Genomic DNA, 9,031 nt, shown 5'->3' with positions numbered 1-9,031 from the left:
AACATGGCCATTGAATTTCAGCCCTTGACCATTACAGATGAACCATCCACATTTTTTCAAAAATCAATGAAAACCATGGCACGGTAGAAAATCCAGAAATTCATATTGCAGATGTGTTTTATATATTAATATGAATATGAAAATCTTGGAGCCCTAAATCAAACCCAGATACATGAACCATACACTGAAAGTGGCAAATATCTTAAAAACAGGCAAGGGCATCATATATATTCCCATAATTGAAAATTAAAATACATTACAGAGAGAAATGTTTATTTGTTTTAAGTTAAGGGGCCTTAAGCCCATGAAACTTAAAACTGCATCTACAAGTAGCCTGCGCACTGCCTCTTAAGTGGCTTCTCCAAGACAGCAGAGATATACATTTCTTTGAGCTCGGGCCCTCTATCCAACTTAGGGGCAACAGACCATTTCAGCTTCTTATACCCTAGCTGCTCAATCATGGGCACATAGATCTTCAGCTGATCCTTTGTGCAGAAAAAATGATCTAGCCAGAACAGGCCTCCAGGCCTCAGAATCCTGTAGATATCATAGAGTACAAATTCCAGCAGCTGTGAGGGAATCCAATTGCTCAAGACATGCATAGAATGAACAATGTCCAAAGTATTTTCAAAGAATGGCAGCCTCTGTGTTATAGTGATATACATGGGAATAACCCCTCTGGAGGCAATGAAACTGTTGAAGGGCCCATTCAAGTTCATGGAAGTCGTACCTGTATGATACAGAAGAAAAGATACTGGTATAGAAATATCAAAAGCACCTGCATTTCAACTCCGCCTCAAGTAGGACACAAAAAATAAGCAAAACCTAATGCTTACTTCAATCTCTAGGGTACCAGGTTCATTTTCGGGACAACTGGTCTTCAAAGAGGTTATATCTGACCAATGAATCTCCATCTTGCTCTTCAAACCACCTTCCAAGACTTCCCAAACAAGTCTATGCTTTGCATCATAGCATTTTACCACCAAGTCTCCTTCATATCTTGAAATACGCTGGCATCATCAGCATCTTTATGTCAATGCAATCTTGCTAAATGTGCATTACTTACTACCATATCATGAGTTTCCATCAGTGGCTATCAAAAGGCTTGTTCAGGTGAACAAAAAATATTTAATATGTTCTAGAAAGATTGAAGAATTTAATATGCAAACTTAGCTGTATTAATTTCTTATGCATATTACCTCCCAAGAACCAATTCTCAAAACCAAGGCTGGGAAGTTTGAGGCCTTGTACTTGTCAGCAATAGCCGGTCCTGGTGCACACTTTGATTCATTCTTTCTCCCCACCTCCAGGCTGGAATTATTTATAGCTAAGGGAGCTGCTGAGTCCCCTTCAGAAAGATTCATTTGAATAAGTTCTATGAATGAAGGTGTTTTCTTCAGCGTTAAACCCAATGGACTAGCCTCCTCGAATGGATGCAACAAAAATCCTGGAGAGAATGTCGTGCTTGTTACAGGGCTCCCCTGCTAATCCACCAAAACATGAAATAGAAGCATCATTGCCAAAGAGAATAGAAGGTAGATACAAAAACAAACTAAGGAAATCCACACCATGCAATGCCTCAGCGAAGTTTTGTAGAAGCACACAACTTTTTGAAATTCCTCAACAATGTCAAAAGACATATTTTCAATTCTTGATACCCTACAAAAAAATCAAGATTCTCAAGACATTCAAAATTTATTAATGACCAACCAGGTAAAAACAAAAATCTATTTAAGGTTGTAAACAAATTCAGAGTGCCACTAATGCGGCAAACATCGTATTATTGACGATTTAAACAAATTTTGGGCAAAAACGTATTTTGAGCAAATGATGTTTTATTTAATTTTGCCCAACAAAATTTCAGGGCTCAAACATAGCTTCATACTTGTAAGTCACCAACATTCTTGAAGTACTCTGGGAGGTTTCAACCAATTGCTTATCCATTTACACTTTCATTCATAACAGTCTTGGTGACCCAGGGTACTCTTCAAATCACTTTTCTCAAAACATTTCAACATAGCCGTTGGAAAAAGGGAGGTGAATTGAATAGTTAAAAACCTAAAGACTCTTTTACTCCACCTCTACAAGTCCTAAGGAGAGATGTTTATTTGGTTTTGCACTAGCAAAGCTCAAGGCTCAATCTTAACTTTATGCTTATGTTCCACTCACGTTATAGATGAGGCTTAGCAGTTCTGCATAAATTTTCAAACATCATAGCCGTTGGAAAAAGGGAGGTAAATTGAATGGTTAAAAACTTAAAAATCTTTAACTCCATCTCTGCATGTCCTAAGGAGAGATGTTTATTTGGTTTTGCTTTCTAGATGTGGCTTAGCAGCTCTGCACCAGCTTCTTAGAAATTTTCAAACATTTCATTTCACTCGTTGCAATCATGGTGAACCAGGTCCCTCTCCAAATCACTCTCCCCAACTCCATCTGTATTCTCACAGGCTGATGATATGGATACCTTTAGGCTCCTTTCAGCCTAGAGACCAACCCTGATCCATTTATTTCAAAAATAAAGACTCACCCAAAGCAAACTACACTCCATAAAAATGAAAAGAACAATGAATATGTCCTGTAACAACCATAGGATTAAAGTCTATTTGTTGGTTTTATAACTCATACTACAACATATAATCAAACTCAACATAATCAATGATGGGTATGTTCATGCAGGCCAGATTCGTAATAAAAAAAAAGCTAAAACTCAAATAAAGGACTTGAAAAATAAAAATATAAACAATGAGCATTATTCACTGGGAAAATTACCAGATGATACTTGGTGCGCTTGTGTCTCAGATGGCGTTCTTCACCAGCAGTTTCATCCGCATCTATTTTTGTAGTGCCATCGTGATATTTAGTCATAAGATCGCTAGCCATGATTGCTAAAAACTCTCTCCTAAAACCCGGCTCCATTTCCACCACGGTTAAATCCAGGCCCAAAAACAAGGTTCAGTTCTTATTATTGTTATCATAAAAGCTGCCCTAAATTGCTCCCTGCACCATGATGCTGCTTCACCCGAACTAAAATATATATATAATCAAGCTGAATATAAATAAAAGACAAGCTCCCAAGCTCGATTTTCCCTATTCTGCCATTATGTTAATTAGCACATTCAATCAAAATCATCAAATTGGCAGCAACCTGCAAATCCACTTATTCTTCTCTCAATAACCTCCTTTCTGCAGATTTCAAAGCTCGATTATAACTGAAACCCAAAGCTTGATTATGACTGAAACCCAAAGCTCGATTATGGCTGAGAGCCAATTCACCTAGTACAGAGCAGATAAGAGAAATTTGATCGAAGCCTTGAAAAAAAGGAGGAGGGAATGCCAATGGCTGAGTGGGTTTCTAATCAATTTGTCTGCATTCGAATCGGAGGAAATTTTTTGACAACAAAATGGAAAGGCCCACAGATAGTTCCTAAATGGGTGATCGAAACATGCAATCTCAATGATGCCCAGTGGCAATCTCGATGATACCCAGTGGCAAATCTGCTCAACCCACCTGTACATACTTTCGATTTTTCCCTTCTTCGCCCCCTTATATTTTCTTTTCTACGGTTTTCTTGTCGCTATTACAGGCATATACGTTCATGTTTGCTGACCCGACGGCCCCGTCATATCATGGGACCGCCTGGCAGCATGCTGTGAGGGAATCCAATTGCTCAAGACATGCATAGAATGAACAATGTCCAAAGTATTTTCAAAGAATGGCAGCCTCTGTGTTATAGTGATATACATGGGAATAACCCCTCTGGAGGCAATGAAACTGTTGAAGGGCCCGTTCAAGTTCATGGAAGTCGTAATAATTGTTACATTCCGCTCCCTCATTCTCATGGCGAAAGTTCCTGTTCCTCCTCCGATGTCCAACCCAATTCGAATTGTCTTCTTCTTCAAATTCAAGACCTTGTCGACAGAGTAATCCATGGAGCCACCGCCATTAGGGTGGGACAGACTACAGGAAGAACGCAATCCTGGTGGACTGCTTAATATCCAATACGCATCATCACCTAGCCTCGCCCCTTTGAGACTCTTGCCTTCAGATAGAACACACTACAGCAAGAATGTAACCCTGCGGGACTGCCTAGGATTTAGTATCCACCATCAACCAGCCTCATACCTTCGAGATTTAGTAGACACGCCTGAACTTCTCAAAATACATTATATCCCGTCTCCTAGCCTCGTGCCTTTGAGATTTCCTGCCATTTGGGTAGGGTCCATTACAGTAAGAATGTAATATGGGTGGATTGCATGGTATCCAATATGCATCGTTACCCCAATCTCATCCCCTTTGAGATTCCTGCCATGGGGATAGGGCATACTACAGTAAGAATGGAATCCTCGTGGACAGTTTATTTTTAGAAAGTAGACACACCCACTACTCAAAATGAATATGCACCATTTCCCATCCTCATTCCTTTGAGACTTCCTGCCGTTAGGGATCAGGACAGGGCACACTACATTATGAACTGAATACTGATGGAATGCTTAGTGTCTGACATGCACCATCGCACAGTCTCATCCCTTTGAAACTCCTACCATTAGTTTAGGGCAGACTACAACAAGAAAGGAATTCAAGAGGACTGCCTAGTATCTAATATGCACCATCACACATCCTCTGCCCTTTGAGACTCCTGCCATTTGGGTAGGTCACAGTGGACACAACAGTGAAAAATGAAATCCTGGTGGACTGCTTAATATTAGAAAGCGGACACACCTGCACTTCTCAAAATCCAACATGCATGATCGCTGGCCTCATCCCTTTGAGGGTTACTGCCATTAGGGTAGGGCACACTACAGTAAGAATGGCCGGATGACTAATGCCCTTATGATCTTAATTAAACAAATAACTTGCTGAATTTAATTAACCAGAAATTAAATTTCAGGCCATATCATCAATCACACAATAGCTGGAAATTAAATAGTGGAAGCATAAAATAGTTTCACACATACAGAGGTAATTTCTCCTTCAAAATCAGATTTTCATTCTTTCAAAAACACTTACGAAGAAACCTTCACAGTGTGCTAAAATCCAGTAGCTCTATGGTCAACAAATCACCCTAAACTGAGCAGCACAGTTGGCCCGAGAAGATACGGCATGCTGTATGTCTGGACTGTGTTGCTTTATGGATTGCACGGCCCTATCTTCATGAACATATGGAACTGTTTTGTAAACTACATGGAACTGCCTAGATCCGTATGAATGTACATATCTGCTCTGCATGGTCTCCTCGATAGAGTAATCCATGGAGCCACTGTCATTTACCTACCTGGTTTTCTCTCGGCCTTGAAGATTGAAGCAGTCTTTGCAGTCATCGAAGCCCTTCTGGTATTTTCTCTGAATGAGGCAGGAGTAATCCTTGCAAGAATATGCAGTCCAGACGACACTGGAATCAGGGGCTTTTCCCATGCTCGGCGCACAGATGTCAAGTGGAAAGTGGAACGTTTTTAAATATTTTTTAATGTTTTAAAACATTTTTTATTAAATCAGACGGCTGATTTTTGTTCAATCGTCTAACAAAAGATCTAACGGCTACGATTAGGACACAAAGGCATTTGGGGGAGTTCATTTCAGAGGGAAACGCCTTACGGCGTAAATATATGTAGTGCAGGACACACATATATTCACGTAATATATTTTGGTTGGAGAGTGGACTTAGGCAATATACTCGATCGGGAATGTCTCCGAAGTTACGTGTCATGTAATCTCTAATTGAATTTTCAAAAAGTGGCACGTTGGCCTAATCGTATCTATAGGGGTTACTATGTAACAAAATTTAATAAAGTTAGTAGAAGTTGAATCAAGTTAATAGGATAAGGGCAATGAAAAAAATATGAAAATAGAAAAATAATTAGTGTAGGTATTTTTATTGATAATAATTAATAGTATAATATTAATGTAGATATCATATTAATATAAAATTATGTGTCGATAGGGTGATAAAAATGGAGAGTATAGGGATTGATGTAATAGTTTTGGTGAAAATTTCATGTAATAAAAGTTAAAAATAATAACTACACTTGATGGGATAATTATTCCAAGTTGAATGTTGGGAAATACATCGTAGGGGGTGTTCATTTGGTTGTTTATGGATAAAGAAATTGTCAATGGTTAAGGCTTTGGAAAGGAAAAGTGACATTTTTGGCACATTTATTTATGAAAATATTGGAAATTACAAAAAAAGGAAGGTGAAAGATCACAAGTTGCATGCGAGGAGGAAAATGAAAGAAAATAATGGAAAATGAAGAAATTAGAAGTCTCACCAATAAAAAGGCTTCTAAGTATCAGTTGGAAAGCTCTTAGCGAGTAGTTTTCTTGGAGAAAGAAAGGCAAAGAAGGAAAGAGGAAGCAAAGATCAAGCAGGGAAAGACAGAATCAAGTAGCTAAAACAAGCTTCATTGCAAGTATCAACTTGCATGTGTGTTTTCCTTGCTAGATTTGGTATCCATGGCATTGCATGTGGTCCTTTTCTATTATGGCATGGGTTTTTCTAGGTGTAACAGTGTTTTCAACCTAGCCTTTCCATTTCCAAATAGCCATAGCGTGATGGGGTTCTCATGTTTTGGTTGAGCTCAATTGCTGGATGGATTTGAAGCTAAGTGGGGTGGATCTCTAAATGATAGAGCACATGGCTTAGTGGTCCATGAACTGGACTGTGGATCATGGTAAAGCCACTGGCCTAGCGACCCTTGAACGAAACTATGGGTTGTGATAAAGCCTATATTGTGTTGCCTCGGTCGGCCTAGGAATCCTTACCAGTGAATGGTAGGATATATGGTAAAACCAAGAGGTGGATTTCTATCTGCTGGGCCTACTAATCTCGGGTTTGGTATATGCGGTAAATCTTGGAGAGTGGGTCTAAGTTTGGGGCTTAGTGATCTAGGTATGGATTGCGGTAAAGCCTGAGAGACTGGGAGAGAGGAAAATCCCTCATGGTTTAGGTGGAGAAATCCATTGGTATCCATGATTTTTTGGCCTAGTGATCAGGTGGAGACCACGGTAAAGCCAGTTAGGATGTGTTCATTATGTTGTCCTAGTGATTCGGGATGGATTATAGTAAAACCTGGTTTATGTTTATGAGGGTGAGGTGGTTTAGCCTTAGTATGCCCTGGTTGGTTGTTTTGGTTTGAGTCCAACATTCATGCTTGGAATATTGCACGAGGGTAAATAGCTGAAGAGAGATTTGGCTCATCCATTATATGGCTAGGTTGAACATGGTAGTCCGATCTTGATTTGGTTTATTGCATTCATTAATGAGAAATTAATTCCCTTTATTTCCATGTGAAATTGTATTGATGTATATGTGGGTTTTGATGGTTGATATGTTTATGGTAATTATGTTCTTGTTATGTTAGTTATATGTATATTTTATGACAACAACTAAGTATGGCTCTTAACATGTTTTTACTTGTAAATGAATGGATAGTGTATTTATGGCTTAATAAATGATAATGTAGCAAATGACATGAGGGAACAATGCTTCATAGAAATTCTCAGATAAGTATGATATCCCTACACTTAATTATGTTGTGTGCACCTATAGGTTACATGTTGATGATATGTTTAACCAAATTCATGGCATGGCTAGTAGGGATCTGGTTATATTCTTATTCAGCTTATTACTTTTGCATCATTGTTTTCCTGTATTTTTAATGATTTCAAGCTATCACTCCATTTTGGGTAGTGGTCTGGGCTCTGGGCCTGAAAATGTGGCTTGAATCATGGGGTCGCTGGAATAGAATTTATAATTTTGGTCTCTGCTCACTAGCAAGCAATCTTGTGAGAGAGACTTTAAGTTTTTGGTCACTCCCTTATAGAACGAGAGCAACTATGGCCTAAGATTTCCAAAACAACAGTGGAACCCAGGGACATGTTGTCTGAGTGGATGACTTGTATCCTTAGGATTTTGTTGATGATGCTGGATGGTTGTGTATGATTTTTCGTTGATTCCGCTTCCTTAAGGTCACATAGGAGGTCGAATCGGATCATTGTAGCCTTTCATCTAATGTTTACCCCGGTTGGCATGGTTACTTGGGTGGATGTGGGAGGAGGGTGTTACAGAGTGGAACCAGAGAATGGTTCACCTCTAGGACTAGATGGGCGGTGTATGTTGATCATGCATGCATGTTTGTTGCATGTGTGTCTCTTACACTTGCATTCCATGTGCTTGTTGCATTGCATAATGTTGATCATGGTTGTAGTAAGGTTGTCATGAGGAACTTGATGTTGAATTTTGGAATACATCGTCATGAGTATATTATTAGTTACTTATCATTATATGTCACTTACATGATGTTATATGTCGCTTACATGTTGTTATATGTTGCTTGATTACATCCTTATATATTAGTTTACATTCTTATATGCTTTTTTACATGTATCAGTCTTGTAGTTTGGTTATAAGTATTCATTGCTTATGCTCTACTACATGCATTCATGCGTATGTGTAATTGATTATGCATTTCTTATGCATGTTGATGGTTGCATGTGGAAATGAGTACAGTGGAGTTATGTTTTTTTTCATGCATGAGGTCATGGTTTGTGAAGTCCATACGGTCATGCATTGATGACTAGACTCTTGCTAGAAGGATGTGTATATGATTTTTCACTCATGTGTTATATGTCTAAATGAAGTCATTATGCATGTAGGAGGTCAAACATGCCTTGTGAAGTCATGGTATGCAATTTAGGTCATCAAGGTCATATTGGTATCTTATGATGCTAATGTGGTGGCTGAAATAGAGCAGGAGATGCAGATCATCATAATGAGGCTGTAGCATTGGATTTTGGGGTAAGAGCATATTGTCATATAGGTATTATATGTCTGGAATGTAGGTATGTAAGTCAAGGATTGTTATATGCATTAGGTTTATGTACATGTATTTTGATGATTATGGTTACATTCATGATAGATGTTAGTTTATTAGTGTAGTCATATGCACATGTGTCAGATAGTCATGAACGATAGTAACCTATGCTTGTATGCATTGCTATTGTTGTTTTAGGTTAGATAACTTAATGATTATG

The 9,031-nt window shown here is 38.7% G+C and overlaps 1 pseudogene; it reads right to left on the bottom strand.

Moving 5' to 3' along the window:
• Positions 1 to 289: 289 nt before the first annotated feature.
• On the bottom strand, positions 290 to 5,413 carry LOC149167026 (putative methyltransferase At1g29790 pseudogene; annotated as a pseudogene).
• Between the last annotated feature and the right edge of the window lie 3,618 nt (positions 5,414 to 9,031).

The sequence above is a fragment of the Pinus tabuliformis genome, chromosome 5_1 (assembly GCF_031772625.1).
Source record: "Pinus tabuliformis cultivar Carrire ecotype Pingquan chromosome 5_1, CPIR1, whole genome shotgun sequence".
NCBI lineage: Eukaryota > Viridiplantae > Streptophyta > Pinopsida > Pinales > Pinaceae > Pinus > Pinus tabuliformis.
Note: the sequence above shows the minus strand (reverse complement) of the source record. Positions and strands in the feature narration are given on the sequence as shown.